This window comes from Mus caroli, unplaced genomic scaffold (assembly GCF_978045245.1).
Source record: "Mus caroli unplaced genomic scaffold, Mus_caroli_1 scaffold_3, whole genome shotgun sequence".
Lineage (NCBI taxonomy): Eukaryota > Metazoa > Chordata > Mammalia > Rodentia > Muridae > Mus > Mus caroli.
Genome location: NW_028227258.1, coordinates 145,696,290 through 145,712,233, shown reverse-complemented (window position 1 = coordinate 145,712,233; position 15,944 = coordinate 145,696,290). Strand labels below are relative to the sequence as shown.

The window sequence follows — 15,944 nt, the reverse complement described above, 5'->3', positions numbered from 1 at the left end:
ATATTGTGGCAACATTATTTGGGGTCCCAAAGCTGGAATGTTGGTAAGTTCAGGAAAAGCAGGTTGCTGCCCAAGCCCTTCAGGACTATCTCAGGGTAGGGGAGGTAAAGACATATTTGATGCAGTTTGTGAGTCTGGACTGGAGCACCTGTGGATACCTGAATCAGAGCTGTTCTGGTTGTAGAAACCACCTAGACTTGGCAATAAATCAATATATCAACACACACACACACACACACACACACACACACGCACATGCACATACACACACACACAAGACCAGGCAAAGGGAGTCTCTGTAATGGTAAATTTAAGCTCCTTAAATGCCATATTTAGCCGGTCTTTGAAGTGCCAGAGGATCATCTATCTATTTAAAGTATATTTAAATAGACAAACTTAGCTTCTTTCTAGTTACCTGTCCTACCTAGACTTAACCTTAAAAACTTATACAGCTAGGTAAATAAGGCTCATTCCCGTTAAATTGGAGCCTTAAAAAATCACAATTTTGAATAGAAGGCATTTTATTATTAAAATAATGTTTTGAATCATAGATGGAGTTCATAGACTGGCAACTTTGCTGATATTACTATGTTACATAATTATAGGCTATGGCAGTTTTCTGTATAGCTTAGTTTATCTAAAGAGCTAAAGCTGAAAGAGGGAGGAGGGGAGGTTAAATTTCTTGTCAGCAAGTACTGAATGCATTTGACAGCCCTTAGATAAAATGGCTGTGAAGCTGTGACTTTCCCACAACAAATATGTTTGCATGTGCCAGACCTTAAGATGGCGGTGAAGCTATCACTCCATGTTATTTATCATATAGTCAAGATGGTAACTAGCCACATGTTGTTTATTGTTTCCCCTGCCATATATAGTGGAATTAAGTAGTTGCAATGGGCAATTTGAAAGAGCTAGGCTGATTAGTCACCAACTTCATTGCCACTGCCACCATCAAGGCTACACATGGATGGGATGGAGGTGGGGGGGGGCAGGGTAGTTGTGTGATGAAGTGCCGCAGACCCTCTTGGTCCCTTGTCTGCCTGGAACGAGTCTCTGGTGCAGGTGGGCAAGGAGTCGGTGGGAATTGGCAGACAGACTCAACACAAGGGAGTGTGGATCTGAATGCAATTTGTCAAATCAAGCATCAAACTTTTTATACAGAAGAAAATAGGTAAGTTGGGTGACACACTGGCAAGGTACAAAGAGGTTACTGGATTCTTACACAAAACAAAGGAATACAAACACGGAAGAACTGGCAGGAAACAACTGGGGTAAAACTCAATGTTAACAACTGGGATCAAAAACAGCTCCACCTAAGGTCCACTTAAACTTAGAAGCCAGGGGCAAGGGCTTCGTGCCTTTGCCATAGTTCCTACTCTAGTCTATTGTATAGTCCACCTTCCCCCTAGGCTATAGTAAATACTTGTGTATGGGTGCAACTCATCTATAGTTCTAAGTATCAACTCTGGTTCCTCTTTAGGTCACAAACTTCCTTCTTCCTAGATAACGGTAAATTTCTGTGTAGGGCAGTGACTTAGCTATCCATGCCCAAGGTCGGATCAAGGACTGCCTAGAATCTAACTTATCTATATGTCAAAATATCAATCCTTAGGAGCACTTGTAGCAAAGCAATATTAAGGGAAAGCACACAGATCCATTTATCAACTAAAGCATTGGAGCATTCGTTATACAGGATGCCACGGTTCCAGGAGACTAAGTTTCCATGAACTTTTCGCCTCGGGACAGCACCCAGGTTTTTGGGGCCTGTCGCATTTGCCACTACTGGAGTGGATGTAGCAATGAAGGTGTGTTGTGATGAAGGAGGGGAGCAGTACAGGAGCACTATTTCCAAAAGTTCTGTAGGCTATTGTCATGTCATTCAAACCACAAAATAAGTCATGATCTATGTTCCACCGATGAATCCCAGGTGTGCCATCTGTCCTTTAGTCTTACAAAGACTAAGAATTCAGAGAGTTGTGGGGAAGTGGCTTTGTTGCCAAGTTTGGAAGTGGTCATCTTCTTTTTCCTTCCTACTCGGTTGGCTGAATTTAGCTACATGGCATTGCTTAAAGCAACAGGAAACTGTGAGCAAAAATGGGAAGAGTGGTCTTGGAGATCAAATAGTCTGCTATTCAGTCTCCTCCTGTTCTCTGACGTTTTCTGGCAGAAGAGAATTCTACACTTTTTACACTGACAATGTTTGGTTTGTGTTTATTCTCTGATGCACAGTGAGTGCTCATTCATGGCAGGAGGGTTTCTCACCTGCATCACATGCCTAAGCATGTGATGACACAGTCCTTTCCACTCTCTATCCAGAAGATCACCCTTGGAGCTTTCACCTGTGTAGAGCTGCCTCTATTGGAGGTTTTTCCTTTTTAGGTGGTCTGATGTTTTCAAAAGGCTGCTGTCCAGTTTGAGTTTATGAAGCAAAAATGGTGGGCCATTTCAGAGATTTCCCAGCTACACCTTAATCCCCAAGTATCCTTTTTTGAATCTTACCAAATTCACCAAAGGCACATCTACAGAATCTCTCAGATTCCTACCAGAATAAATGTGGTTACAGTCATATTTGTAATAATTTTAATATTTTTCTTGATTGATCTCTCTCCTTTAAGAAATGCCTATCAGCACATGAACAGACATGTACATGCACACATATATGGGGATGGGGATGATTATCAGAGGATAACTTTATTGAGTCAGTTTTTGTCTTTCACCTTGTTGTGGAAGGGTATTGCTTGTTTTTGCTGCACAGCATATCCCAAGATAGCCAACCATGAACTTGTAGTAAATTCACCCATTTTTTTATTTATATCATTTTAAGAGTACAAGGATTACAGATGTATGCCGCCAACATCCAAGTTATTTCATGGCTTCTGGGTATTGAACTCGGGTGGTAAGAATTGCATGACAGACCCTTAGTGAGCCATCTTCCCTGTCCAACTTTCTTCTTTCATATTCTACAACTATTGGTCCCATCTTTCTTGGATGGTTATAGACAGGCCATCCATGTGCAGAATATCTGTGTAGGCTATGACCTTGGTATTCTCCTGTTCATAATTCTGCTTCTCATTCCAGTCTGAAGATTCCCACAGGTCTGGAATGAAGTACCCTGAAAACACATCTACTCTCATGTATTTTCCAATTAAGAAGTCTTTATCTGGTGTAGAAGTAGGGTGATCTACCAGAACATCTAGTAATGTTCTGTATACAAATGAATGAAAGTCTATGTTCTAAGGCAATCTTTCTGTCTTTTCCCATCTATTTTAGCATTATTCACAATAGTAGGGGTTAGAAGCAACCTCGTGAGACAAGAAAACCATTATTCTTCAATACTTCCCATATGTACAAAAATCACTGAATCTTGAACTCATTCCATGTCCTATGAGAGAACTCTATAACATCAGAATGTTACTGCCCTGTTGGGCAGGGCTTAGGAAAAGGGCTGAAGATTAAAGATAAGTAAAATGTAAGAATGTTCCTTTGGCAGCTCTTTACCCAGGATGTGCTAGACTGGAAGTTTCTCTCTGTGCTTGTAGAGAACTCCTGGGACTGAGATAGAGTCACTGTTTTAGAACCTGTGTGGGTGGCAGGGCTGGTCGTGGATATTGTTAGGTCTTTAAAGTATATATATATATATATATATATATATATATATATATATATATATATATTCGTTCTTTAACATAATGTATTAGATAAATATTTTGATAAAGGAATATTTTAAAATACTAATTAGAATCGTATAGATTTACTTACTACTTTATGGAGAAATGACACTTATTTTTTTATACTTATCACATTAGTGTGAATGGAACCTATGGCTTCAAGAATGCTTGAGAAGGACTTTATCTCTAGGTTATACCCTCAAGATCCCAATAAAAATATACATTTACATTTCTTCCCATTTTTAAATTATTTCTGTATTCTTATATTGTAAATGTAGCTGTCACTTGTGAATGGAGTATATTCTGGTTACATTGTATAAGATTACTACTACAAAGAAAAGCTACTTATTATAGAGCTTATATACAGGCAGCAAATTATATCAGTGAGTCTGTTTATCATGTTTACAATTCATTCAACTGTGTATAGAATACTCTGCCAAGTTCTAGTAAGTAGTAATTGGAAAAAGATATACCCCGCCTTCCTTAGTAGAACTTGCATCTAATGTGTAAAATAACTAAAGAGACAATATAGTTTCAGCCATCAACAGTGAGACACAACAGGCTGATGGAAGAAATAGTTTCCTTTTTAAAACTATTACCTTTTTTTTCTGTACTAAATCCAAGAGGCTTATTTTCCAGTGCATTAGGGTCAACCTTCAATTAGTCCCTCAAGGTGAGTGACTAGAAGATGACCCCAAATGTCTTTTACAAGCAGTTTTTATACTTTTTAGGGGCACAAGTTACATCAGCAAGTTTATAGTTCAAACCTATTGGCTATGCATATTGACCTTTAAATCTATTGGCTAACAAGCATGGGCAGACCATGACAGACATTTGAACTCTACTTGGACTTTCCAGAGGGTCAGGTGACTATCGGTCAATACATTCTGAAGTTTTTCTGAGAATATTTTACTCAAGAATGTTCCTGTGGGTGGAGGATTGAACTTGGCCTGGCCTTAATCCCTGCAGAATGGGGAAGTTGTAAGGAGGGTGTGGGACTGGAAAAAGTCCGTAGGGTCCCTCATTCCCCCTTTTTCTTGTACAAGCTCTAATCCTGGAGCTATACTCAGGGGTCTTCAATAACTAACACATATTCTTCAGGTTCTGTCCTCAGGGTCTCATATTGTTGGCATAGGACCATCAGTTGTACTGCTCCTATTCTCTCTCTTATGAAGGCTATAAATGTGTTCAATATGCAGCATCTAAAGATCAACAATAGTTGGAGAACAATTAGAGGTCCTAACAAAGAGGATATGAGGGTGGTTAACCAAGGGGTGGCATTAAACTAAGACATGAACCAACCCTGACTCAGTTCTCTTTTTCTCTTCCTCTTGGCTAGCCTTTCTCTCACCTTGGGCATTGAGTCTTTAACAAGCCTAGAATGGTCTACATAAATGTGGGAAGCCACATACGCCATTACAAGATGGCGCTGGCTACTGCTGGCCACCACCCATGATTATGGGTAAACAACCAATGTGCGCATGTGCAAAAGAGCTTTTTGCCAAGTCACTGCCTGTCCTGAGGCATGTTAATGAGGTACTGAAAGCATAACCAATCAGGTGTAGACATGCCTTTCCTAGGCCTATATAAGCAGCACCAGTTCTGGGGCTCGGGGTCTTTCGCATTCGCAGTAAATGCTCTCCCAATAAACGTGTTGCAGAAGGATCCTGTTGTGGCGTCTTTCTTGCTGGCGAGTCAGGCGTCTACAAAGTGGTCCCGAAACCGGGGAGAAGAAACATCTTCAGGCACGAGCGAAGACCCCCTGTTACAGGGAGGATTCAGAACTGCATCATGGGGATTGAGAGGTTAATGAAGTGTTCCTGTAAAGCAGACTGCTGAGAAGGATTCAACTGTGTGGATTCAGTACTCTTCAGCTGGGGAACTGTGGTACCAGTAAGTAAAAAGAAATTAATGTAAGTCTCTGAGAAGTATGCTTTCCTACGAAATAGATCCGGTAATTGTCGCTGGGGTTGTGTTGCTTGCTTTCTTTCTTGCCTTGATATTATGCCATTGCCTTAATTGCCATCACCCTGGACATGAGTGTATCTGCTGGGAATAGCTAGGCAGATACAAAAGATCATAAAACGAGTGTAGATAAACTCGTGAGTCGACCTTGAGGCTAAGAACCTCACGTAGATAAGTGAGTATCTCAAGGATGTTTTGGTCCAGGACGAGTATGGGTACTGACCAGTCTATGCTGTCAGTGGGGCCGGTGCAAGCCTTGCTCAAAGAACGAGGTTTAAAGATTTCTGAAAGTACAGTGAGGGGATTCTTAAAAGAGATAGACAGATTCGCTCCTTGGTTTGCCCCCACTGGTTTGCTGACACTACCTAGTTGGGAAAAGCTAGGGAGAGATATAGCGAGAGAGGAGGCAGATGGGAAAGTGAAAGCAGGAACAAGGCCTTTATGGAAGATGATTAAGGCTTGTATCCAGGACAAGAAATGTGAGCCAGCTGTTAAGGAAGGGCAGTGACTTTTACAGGAGCACCAGGAAAGTATGTCAGAAACACAGAGAAATGAAAAAGAAGGTGTGCACAGAAAAATAAGTAAAATAAGATATAAAAAGAGAAAAAGAAAAGAATATAAAATATAAAGATACAAAAGATAATATAAAATATAAAGATACAAAAGATAATAAAAAGAATGAAGATCAAAAAATTAAGTCAATCTACCCTCCTCTCGAGGACTTTGAGTTACTAGAATTATCTAGCTCAGAGGACTTGGAATTATTAGCAGGGGAGGAGGATTTGGAGGAGGCTGCTGCAGAGTATCAGGCATAAAGATATGGTCCAATAGGGAGGAGTCTCAGTGTTCCCCCACTGCCTCTGCCTTATACAGAAAAGAAAATAATTGGCAGTGGCCACTCCTTTTGCAATACTAAAGGGTTGCGTAAAATATTTCAGGCTTTTCCTGTTTTTTAGGATCAAGCTCAACAGAGATATTATGAGCCAATATCGCATAAACAAGTGAAAGATTTAGCAGAATCAGTAAGGACTTATGGAGTCAATGCCTCTTTTACTCAGTTCCAAATTGATAGACTGGCTCACCATGCCATGACTCCTTCTGATTGGATGAGTGTGGTAAAGGCATGTCTTACTATGAGACAGTATCTACACTGGAAGTCTATATGGCATGATCTGTGTTTGAGTCAGGCCGGTGCTAATGCTACTGCAGGGCAACAAGCATGGAGCTTTGCAATGCTTACAGGTCAGGGTATATGGACAAACAATCAATTAGGATACCCAGTTCAGGTCTATGATCAAATCAATCAGGCAGCAGCGAAAGCTTGGAAAGCATTGCCTAATCAAGGAGAGGTATCTGGTAATCTGACAAAAATTATTCAGGGAGCTAATGAGCCATTCTCTGAATTTGTGGCTCGCATGATGGAAGCACCAGGACGCATAACTGGTGATTCTGAGGCTGCAATGCCATTAATTGAACAATTAGTTTATGAGCAATGTACCAAAGAATGCAGAAATGCTATCACAACTTGGAAAGGGAAAGGACTTCAGGCATGGATGAAGGCCTGTAGAGAAATAGGAGGACCCCTTTCAAATGCAGGGCTGGCTGCCACAGTTTTGATGGCGCAAACAAAAGGAATAACCTGCTATAATTGTGGACAAACAGGTCATATACAAAAGCAATGTACAAAGAATGGAAAGAATAGGTTTAAAAAGAAACTACCAGGCATTTGCTCAAAATGTGGGAAAGGAAGACATTGGGTAAATGAATGCAGATCAACCAGAGATGTAACAGGAAGGCCAATACCTCAGTTTAAAGTGCAACAGCCAAAAAACAGAGTGAGGGCCCCCCGTTCCCAGGGGCCCCAAATGTGTGGTGCACTCCAGACCACAGTCTCCATGAGGCCACCCAAAGACCGAGGAGAGCCACTCCGGATTCAGCAGGATTGGACATCTATGCCACCTCCAGAGTAATTCTTACACCACAAATGGGGTGCCAACCTATTTCCTCAGATTTTAGAGGTCCCTTACCAAAGGATCCAGTGGGCCTACTGTTGGGTAGGTCCTCTTCTGCCTTGAAAGGATTGGTAATACATCCCGGAGTTATAGACTCAGATAATGAGGGACAAGTTAAAATTATGTGTTCTGCACCCCGAGGTATTGTGGCCATTTCTCCTGGAGATCGCATTGCTCAATTGCTGATTCTTCATAGTTTGCATAACATGTTCTCTAGTAGCCAGAATCCCAGAGGGGATAAGGGACTTGGTTCTACAGGAACTAATGTGGCCTACATATCTTTAGATTTGGATAATTGTCCCACTTTACAATTACAAATACAAGGAAAAACCTTTCAAGGTATAATGGATACAGGATCGGATAAAAACATTGTATCCAGTAACTGGTGGCCTGCTTCTTGGCCTGTTAATCAATCATCTCATAGCCTACAAGGATTAGGATATGAGGCTACCCCAACTATAAGTGCAAAATCCTTACAATGGAAGGATAAAGAAGGAAGGAAGGGGCTTTTTCAACCTTATGTACTCCCTTTACCTGTAATTCTATGGGGAAGAGATGTATTGTCAGCCATGAACTTTATACTGACTAATGATTACTCTCAGAAAAGCAAGGACATGATGAAAGGAATGGGATATATAACTGGACTAGGTCTTGGAAAAAATTTACAAGGCAGAGTTTCACCAGTTAAAGCAACAGAAAAAGCAGATAAGAAAGGGCTGGTTTTTTTCTAGGGGCCACTGAGGAGCCTTTGCCCATTCCGCAGTGTACGGAGGACGTGGTGTGGGTGCCTCAGTGGCCTTTACCCTCTGAGAAGTTAAAAGCAGCTAAAGAATTAGTACAAGAACAATTAGATCTAGGGCATGTAGAACCCACGCAGTCACCCTGGAATACCTCTATTTTTGTTGTAAAGAAGAACTCAGGTAAATGGAGATTGTTACATAACCTACGAGCCATTAATGCACAAATGCAAGTTATGGGTCCTGTACAAAGAGGACTCCCCCTACTTTCAGTCTTACCTAAGGATTGGAGAATTATAGTAGTGGATATTAAGGATTGTTTCTTTTCCATTCCATTAAATGAGAAAGATAAACCTAGATTTGCATTTACCTTGCCTCCTATTAATCATATAGAGCCTGATAAAAGGTATCAATGGCGGGTATTACCCCAAGGAATGGCAAATAGCCCTACCATATGTCAGTTATATTTAGGAAAAGCTTTGCAACCAGTTAGAGATGGTTTCCCCTCCTTAAAAATCTGTCACTATATGGATGACATTTTGATTTGTGGATCTAAAGAAGAAAGTATACAGCAAGCTTATGGCTTGATTAATGAAACTTTAAAAACTAATGGCTTGATTATTGCACCAGAAAAGGTACAGCAGTCTAATATTAATCATTTTTTTGGGAGCCACTATTACTTTACGATGTGTTACCCCACAATAGATTAGTATAAGAAAAGATCATTTAAAGACATTAAATGAGGTGTTCACTTGACATAAAATTAGCCGGCACAATCACAATTTTTAAAAATAGATTTTGAGTTTTGGTGTTTTATTTTTTGTTTCTCTGGAGGCAGGATTTCTCTGTGTAGCCCTGTCTGCCCTGGAACTCACACTGTTGACCAGGCTGTCCATTTTTCCTAAATGCTGGCAAATTTTAACTTCAGTGGGTTTTTTTTTTTTAAAATAAATGTTTTTTGGCTGAAGAAATGGCTCAGTGGTTAAGAGACCTGTCTGGGGTTCCAGAGGTCCTGAGTTCAATTCCCAGCAAAAACATGGTGGATCACAACTATCAGTAATGAGATTTTATGCCCTTTCTGCCCTGCAGGATACATGCAGGTAGAACGCTGTATCCATAATAAATAAATAGATCTTTTAAAAATATGTTCTTAGCCAGTTGTGGAGGCTCACGCCTTTAATTCCAGCACTCAGGAGGCAGAGGCAGGTGGATTTCTGAGTTCAAGGCCAGCCTGGTCTACAAAGTGAGTTCCAGGACAGCCAGGGCTACACAGAGAATCCTTGACTCTAAAAACAAAAAACAAAAACAACAAAAAAAAGTTCTCATTTCTCTCTCTCTCTCTCTCTCTCTCTCTCTCTCTCTCTCTCTCTCTCTCTAAGTGTGGGTTCTTTGCTGCATGCACACCTGCATGCTAGAAGAGGGCATCAGATGCCCCTATAGATGGTCATGAGTTACCATGTGGTTTCTAGTGGCTATCCCTGCTTGTCAACTTGACTGTATCTGGAATGAACTGCAATCCAGAAATGGAAGGCTCCCCAGTGATTCAAATCTAGAGGCTGGGAGAGAGAAGTTTCTGACCCAGATCTTGGTATGGAGATCTTTCGGCATAGTGGCTATGAACACCAGAAGATTAAGGGAGGGAGATCTCTGAGTCCAAGGTCATCTGGGATTAAGGGTATGGTGGCACACACCTGTAATCTGGGCTACACCTTCTGCTGGAGCCCATATAAGGACATTGGAAGAAGGAATACTTACTCTCTCTCCAAGCCTGCTGCCTTGTTGGACTGAGCAACTGCTAGATCCTTGGACTTCCATTCACAGCTGCAGCTGACCATTGTTGGGATTTGGACTGCTGACTTCCTCTTTAATAACAACTAAACTAAATCAGACAAACAACAATATAACATACAAACCAGGTGTGGTAGCCTGGTAGTACCTGGAAACTGAGGCAAGAGAAGAGGTTGAAGAGGTTTACTGCAAATTCAAGGTCTCTCCACCCCGGGTGTCAGCCGTCAGTGTTGAGCTCAGCAAGCCTGAAGCAGAAAAAAGAAAAAGCTTAAAAAAATACAAAAGCCTCAAAAACCTAAAAAAAAAAAAAAAAAAAAAAAAAAAAAAAGCAAAAGGAAAAAAGAAGAAAAAGAACCAGACAGAGACTTGTGCTGGGAATCCTCAGGGAAGTGACTTTCACAGCTTCCGGCCTGCCTGTCCGTCAGCATCTGTCTGTCTCCCCTTTCCTTCTGCCCGGTCCGCTCCTGCTCGCCTGCCCCGAGCCCCAGCTGGCTGCATCACGTGTCTGTGCTGCACTTTGGTTTCCCCCTTCTCGGGCTGCTGTAACTGTAAACCGCTGGGAGCCCGGGGCCTATATTTATCGCGAAACACAAGTTCCAGTGAGCGCAGCATCTGATTGCCTCTTGAAAATTTTTTGCCCCCTTTACGAGGGGATTTTCTACTTTAAGTTTTATTTTTTAAGCCTCAAGCCAGGACAGCTGGAGAGTAAAAACTCCAGGAGCGGGCCATATTGTTTTTGAGAGCCTTTTGTTTTGGGTCTTTTGCAGTCCCGTGCACTCGGGTCCCAGCTCAAAGCCTCCCTGCTCCAGCCTTCCCCTGAGTCGCTGGTGCCACCTGCGCGCTGTGGCGCGTGCCATAGCTCCTCGGAGCCCCTTTTGTCCTGCAGAAGGCCTTGTTAGAAGTCCTCCTGGCGGGGCTCGGGGTCGTGGGGGGTGGGGAGATTAACACTGCAGCCAGCAGCTACCCTATGGCCTCCTTATACGTGGGTGATTTGCACTCGGACGTCACCGAAGCCATGCTGTATGAAAAGTTCAGCCCGGCGGGGCCTGTGCTGTCCATCCGGGTCTGTCCCGATATGATCACCTGGCGCTCTCTGGGTTATGCCTATGTCAACTTCCAGCTGACGCTGAGAGGGCCTTGGACACCATGAACTTCGACGTGATAAAGGGAAAGCCAATCCGTATCATGTGGTCGCATAGGGATTCCTCTTTGAGAAAGTCTGGGGTGGGAAATGTCTTCATCAAGAACCTGGACAAATCCATAGACAACAAGGCACTGTATGACACTTTCTCTGCCTTTGGAAACATCTTGTCCTGTAAGGTGGTCTGTGATGAGAAGGGCTCTAAGGGCTATGCTTTTGTTCACTTCGAGACCCAAGAGGCCGCTGACAAGGCTGTCGAGAAGATGAATGGCATGCTTCTCAATGACCGTAAAGTGTTTGTGGGTAGATTCAAGTCTCGCAAAGAGCGGGAAGCGGAGCTTGGAGCCAAGGCCAAGGAATTCACCAATGTTTATATCAAAAACTTCGGAGAAGAGGTGGATGATGGGAATCTGAAAGAACTCTTTAGCCAGTTTGGTAAGACCCTAAGTGTCAAGGTGATGAGAGACTCCAGTGGGAAGTCCAAATGTTTTGGCTTTGTAAATTACGAGAAACACGAGGATGCCAATAAGGCTGTGGAAGAAATGAATGGAAAAGAAATGAGCGGGAAAGACATATTTGTAGGCTGTGCACAGAAAAAGGTAGAAAGGCAGGCTGAGCTAAAGCGGAAGTTTGAGCAGCTGAAGCAGGAGAGGATTAGCCGGTGCCAGGGGGTGAATTTCTACATTAAGAACTTGGATGACACCATTGATGATGAGAAATTAAGGAAAGAGTTTTCTCCCTTTGGATCAATCACCAGTGCGAAGGTGGTGCTAGAAGATGGGAGAAGCAAAGGGTTTGGCTTTGTCTGTTTCTCCTCTCCTGAAGAGGCAAGCAAAGCTGTCACCGAGATGAAGGGACGCATTGTGGGCTCCAAGCCTCTGTACCTCGTTGCCGTGGCCCAGAGGAAGGAGGAGCAGAAGGCTCAGCTGACTAACCAGTACATGCAGCATGTGGCGGGGATGAGAGCACTCCCTGCCAGTGCCATCTTAAATCAGTTCCAGCCTGCAGCTGGTGGCTACTTTGTGCCCGCAGTTCCGCAGGCTCAGGGAAGACCCCCATATTACACGCCTAACCAGTTAGCACAGATGAGGACTAATCCACGCTGGCAGCAAGGCGGGAGACCTCAAGACTTCCAAGGATTGCCAAGTGCCCTGCGGCAGTCTGGGCCTCGCCCAACTCTTCGACATCTGGCTCCAACTGGTAATGCTCCGGCTTTCTACTACTGCTCAGAGAGTTGGGTCTGAGTGCCCTGACCGCGTGGCTATGGACTTTGGTGGGCCTGGTGCCGCCCAGCAAGGGCTAACTGACAGCTGCCAGTCTGGAAGCGTCCCTACAGCCATGCCAAACCTTGCACCTCAGGCCTTAGTTGCTGCCGCCGCTCCCAGGGCTGTGGCTCCATACAAGTATGCCTCCAGTGTCCGCAGTCCACACCCTGCCACCCAGCCACAGCAGGCCCCCCAGCCTGCAGTCCACGTCCAGGGTCAGGAGCCCCTGACTGCCTCCATGCTTGCTGCAGCGCCCCCCCCCCCCCAGGAGCAGAAGCAGATGCTGGGGGAGCGTCTGTTCCCGCTTATCCAAACAATGCATTCAAACCTGGCTGGGAAAATCCCTGGGATCCTGCTGGAAATTGACAACTCTGAGCTGCTGCACATGCTGGAGTCCCCCGAGTCCCTCCCCTCCAAGGTAGATGAAGCTGTGGCAGTCCTGCAGGCTCATCATGCCAAGAAAGAAGCTGCCCAGAAAGTGGCCACTGTTGCTGCTGCTACCTCTTAGACAAGAAAAAAAGAGTCAAAAGCCAAATAACCCCTCATGGCATCCACCTAAGGTCTGAAGACAGCCTAGTTTGTCCACACCAAGAACAAAGTTGCAAATTCAATAGGTCATTTTGTATCAGAAGGTCAATTATGAAGCACCTATAATTTTTCAATTATAAGAATATATTCTCTGGGTTCTGTTGGGACCCAGATGATAACTTTTTTTTTTTTCTATTGTGGGTTCTGTTTTTTTTTTTCCCTCATCCCAGAAATTGGTTTTGATGTACCCAAGACTTAAGTTTCTCAAATAAAGGAAATAAAATCTCCATTAAAAAAAAGACATTAAATGATTTTCAAAAATTATTAGGAGATATAAATTGGATTAGGTCTTATTTAAGGATCCCTACTTCAGAATTGAGACCTTTATTTCAAATTTTAGAAGGAGAATCACATATTACCTGAGACAATTAGCACCTGAGGCTTCTGATGTTCTTAGGAAGGTAGAAAGAGCTATCCAAAAGGCACAGTTAAATCATATAAATGAGCAAGAACTTTTGTGCCTATGCATATTATGAACCATAAATTTGCCAACTGCTGTGTTATGGCAAGATGGCCCTTTGGTATGGATACATCCACATATATCCCCTATAGACTATAGGTAAGACTATAGAGCATTATCCCACCATGGTGGCAAATATGGCCCATAAAGGTATAAAAAGTTCAATTACTCACTTTGGAAAAATGCCTGATAGCATAATTATTCCATATACTTACTGCAGAACAAATGCAAATATTGTGTGCTACCATAGATGAATGGGCCATTCTTAGATGCAGTTATTCTGGTTTAATTGATAATCATTATCCTAAACATCCTTTATTACATTTTATGTTATTGCATCCAGTGATATTTCCAAAGGGGACAGCTAATACCCCTATAAAGGGAGCCATTGATATTTATACAGATGGATCCAAAACAGGAATTGGAAGTTATGTGATTAATGAAAAGTCTGTATGGTTGCAATTTACACCAGGAGCCCCTCAATTGGTGGAATGTTTGGTGGTTTTAGAAGTTTTAAAAAGATTCCTTATGCCCATAAATATTATCTCTGATTCTGTTTATGTAATTAATGCTGTACTAGCATTAGAGACTGCTGGAAATTTTAAGCAGTCTAGTCCAGTATCTGAAAATCTGATGAAAATACAGGATTGTATTTTGATGCATGAGTACCCCTTTTATATTCAACATATTAGAGCGCATACATCATTACCTGGACCTATGGTTAAGGGAAATGCAATTGCTGATTCAGCCACCAGAGATATGGTTTTGTTATCACAAAGTTCTATTGAAGGTGCTAAGAATTTTCATCAACTTTAGCATGTCCCTGCATCTACACTGTGAAAGAAGTTTAAGCTCACACGAACAGAAGCTTGAGATATTGCCTTACAGTGTGGTAAATGTGTAGAATTTATTAATGCACCTTCCTTGAGCGTTAATCCTCACTGGTTGTGACCCCTAGATGTTTGGCAGATGGACGTCATGCATATCCCAGCTTTTGGTAAATTACAATATGTACATGTGTCCATCGATACCAGTTCTAGTGTCCTACATGCCTCTCCCTTGACAGGGGAAAAGGCAGTTCATGTCATATCCCACTGCTTAGAGACTTGGGCTGCATGGGGCAAGCCCCTGCTGCTAAAGACAGATAATGGTCCTGCATATACCTCTTCTAAATTAAATCAATTTTGCAAACAAATGCAAGTGAAACATATTACTGGATTGCCCTATAATCCACAGGGCCAAGGCATCATTGAAAGTGCCTATCGCACTTTGAAACAATATTTGCAAAAACAAAAAGGGGGAATAGAGGCTATGACACCAAAGATGGCTCTATCCCTTGCAATATTTACCCTTAATTTTTAAAAATTGGATGATGCTGGAAGATCACCAGCCGAAAGGCACAGACAATGGCCTCAACTGTCCAATGAAATGGTCAAGTGGAAAAATGTCCTTGATAACAAATGGTATGTTATATCTTGGGTATCCTAAGTTTCTGGGCTAATATCCACTTATCAGTGAGTACATATTGTGTGAGTTCCTTTGTGATTGTGTTACCTCACTCAGGATGATGCCCTCCAGGTCCATCCATTTGCTAAGGAATTTCATAAATTCATTCCTTTTAATAGCTGAGTAGTACTCCATTGTGTAAATGTACCACATTTTCTGTATCCATTCCTCTGCTGGGTTCTTTCCAGCTTCTGGCTATTATAAATAAGGCTGCTATGAACATAGTGGAGCATGTGTCCTTCTTACCGGTTGGGACAACTTCTGGATATATGCCCAGGAGAGGAATTGTGGGATCTTCTGGTAGTACTATGTCCAATTTTCTGAGGAACCGCCAGACTGATTTCCAGAGTGGATGTACAAGCTTGCAATCCCACCAACAATGGAGGAGTGTTCCTCTTTCTCCACATCCTCGCCAGCATCTGCTGTCACCTGAATTTTTGATTTTAGCCATTCTGACTGGTGTGAGGTGGAATCTCAGTGTTGTTTTGATTTGCATTTCCCTGATGATCAAGGATGTTGAACATTTTTTCAGGTGCTTCTCTGCCACTTGATATTCCTCAGGTGAGAATTCTTTGTTTAGTTCTGAGCTCCAATTTTTAATGGGGTTATTTGATTTTCTGGAGTCCACCTTCTTGAGTTCTTTATATATATATTGGATATTAGTCCCCTATCTGATTTAGGATAGATAAAGATCCTTTCCCAATCTGTTGGTGGTCTTTTCGTCTTATTGATAGTGTCTTTTGCCTTGCAGAAGCTTCCCAACTTTAGATAGAAGATACAATTTGCTAAAAGCATGAAACTCAAGAAGAATGAA

General features: G+C 42.4%; 1 pseudogene; it reads left to right on the top strand.

Annotated features, from left to right (window-relative positions):
* The first annotated feature begins 5,844 nt into the window (after positions 1-5,844).
* LOC147005674 (polyadenylate-binding protein 4 pseudogene) lies at positions 5,845-13,084 on the top strand (annotated as a pseudogene).
* Positions 13,085-15,944: the final 2,860 nt, after the last annotated feature.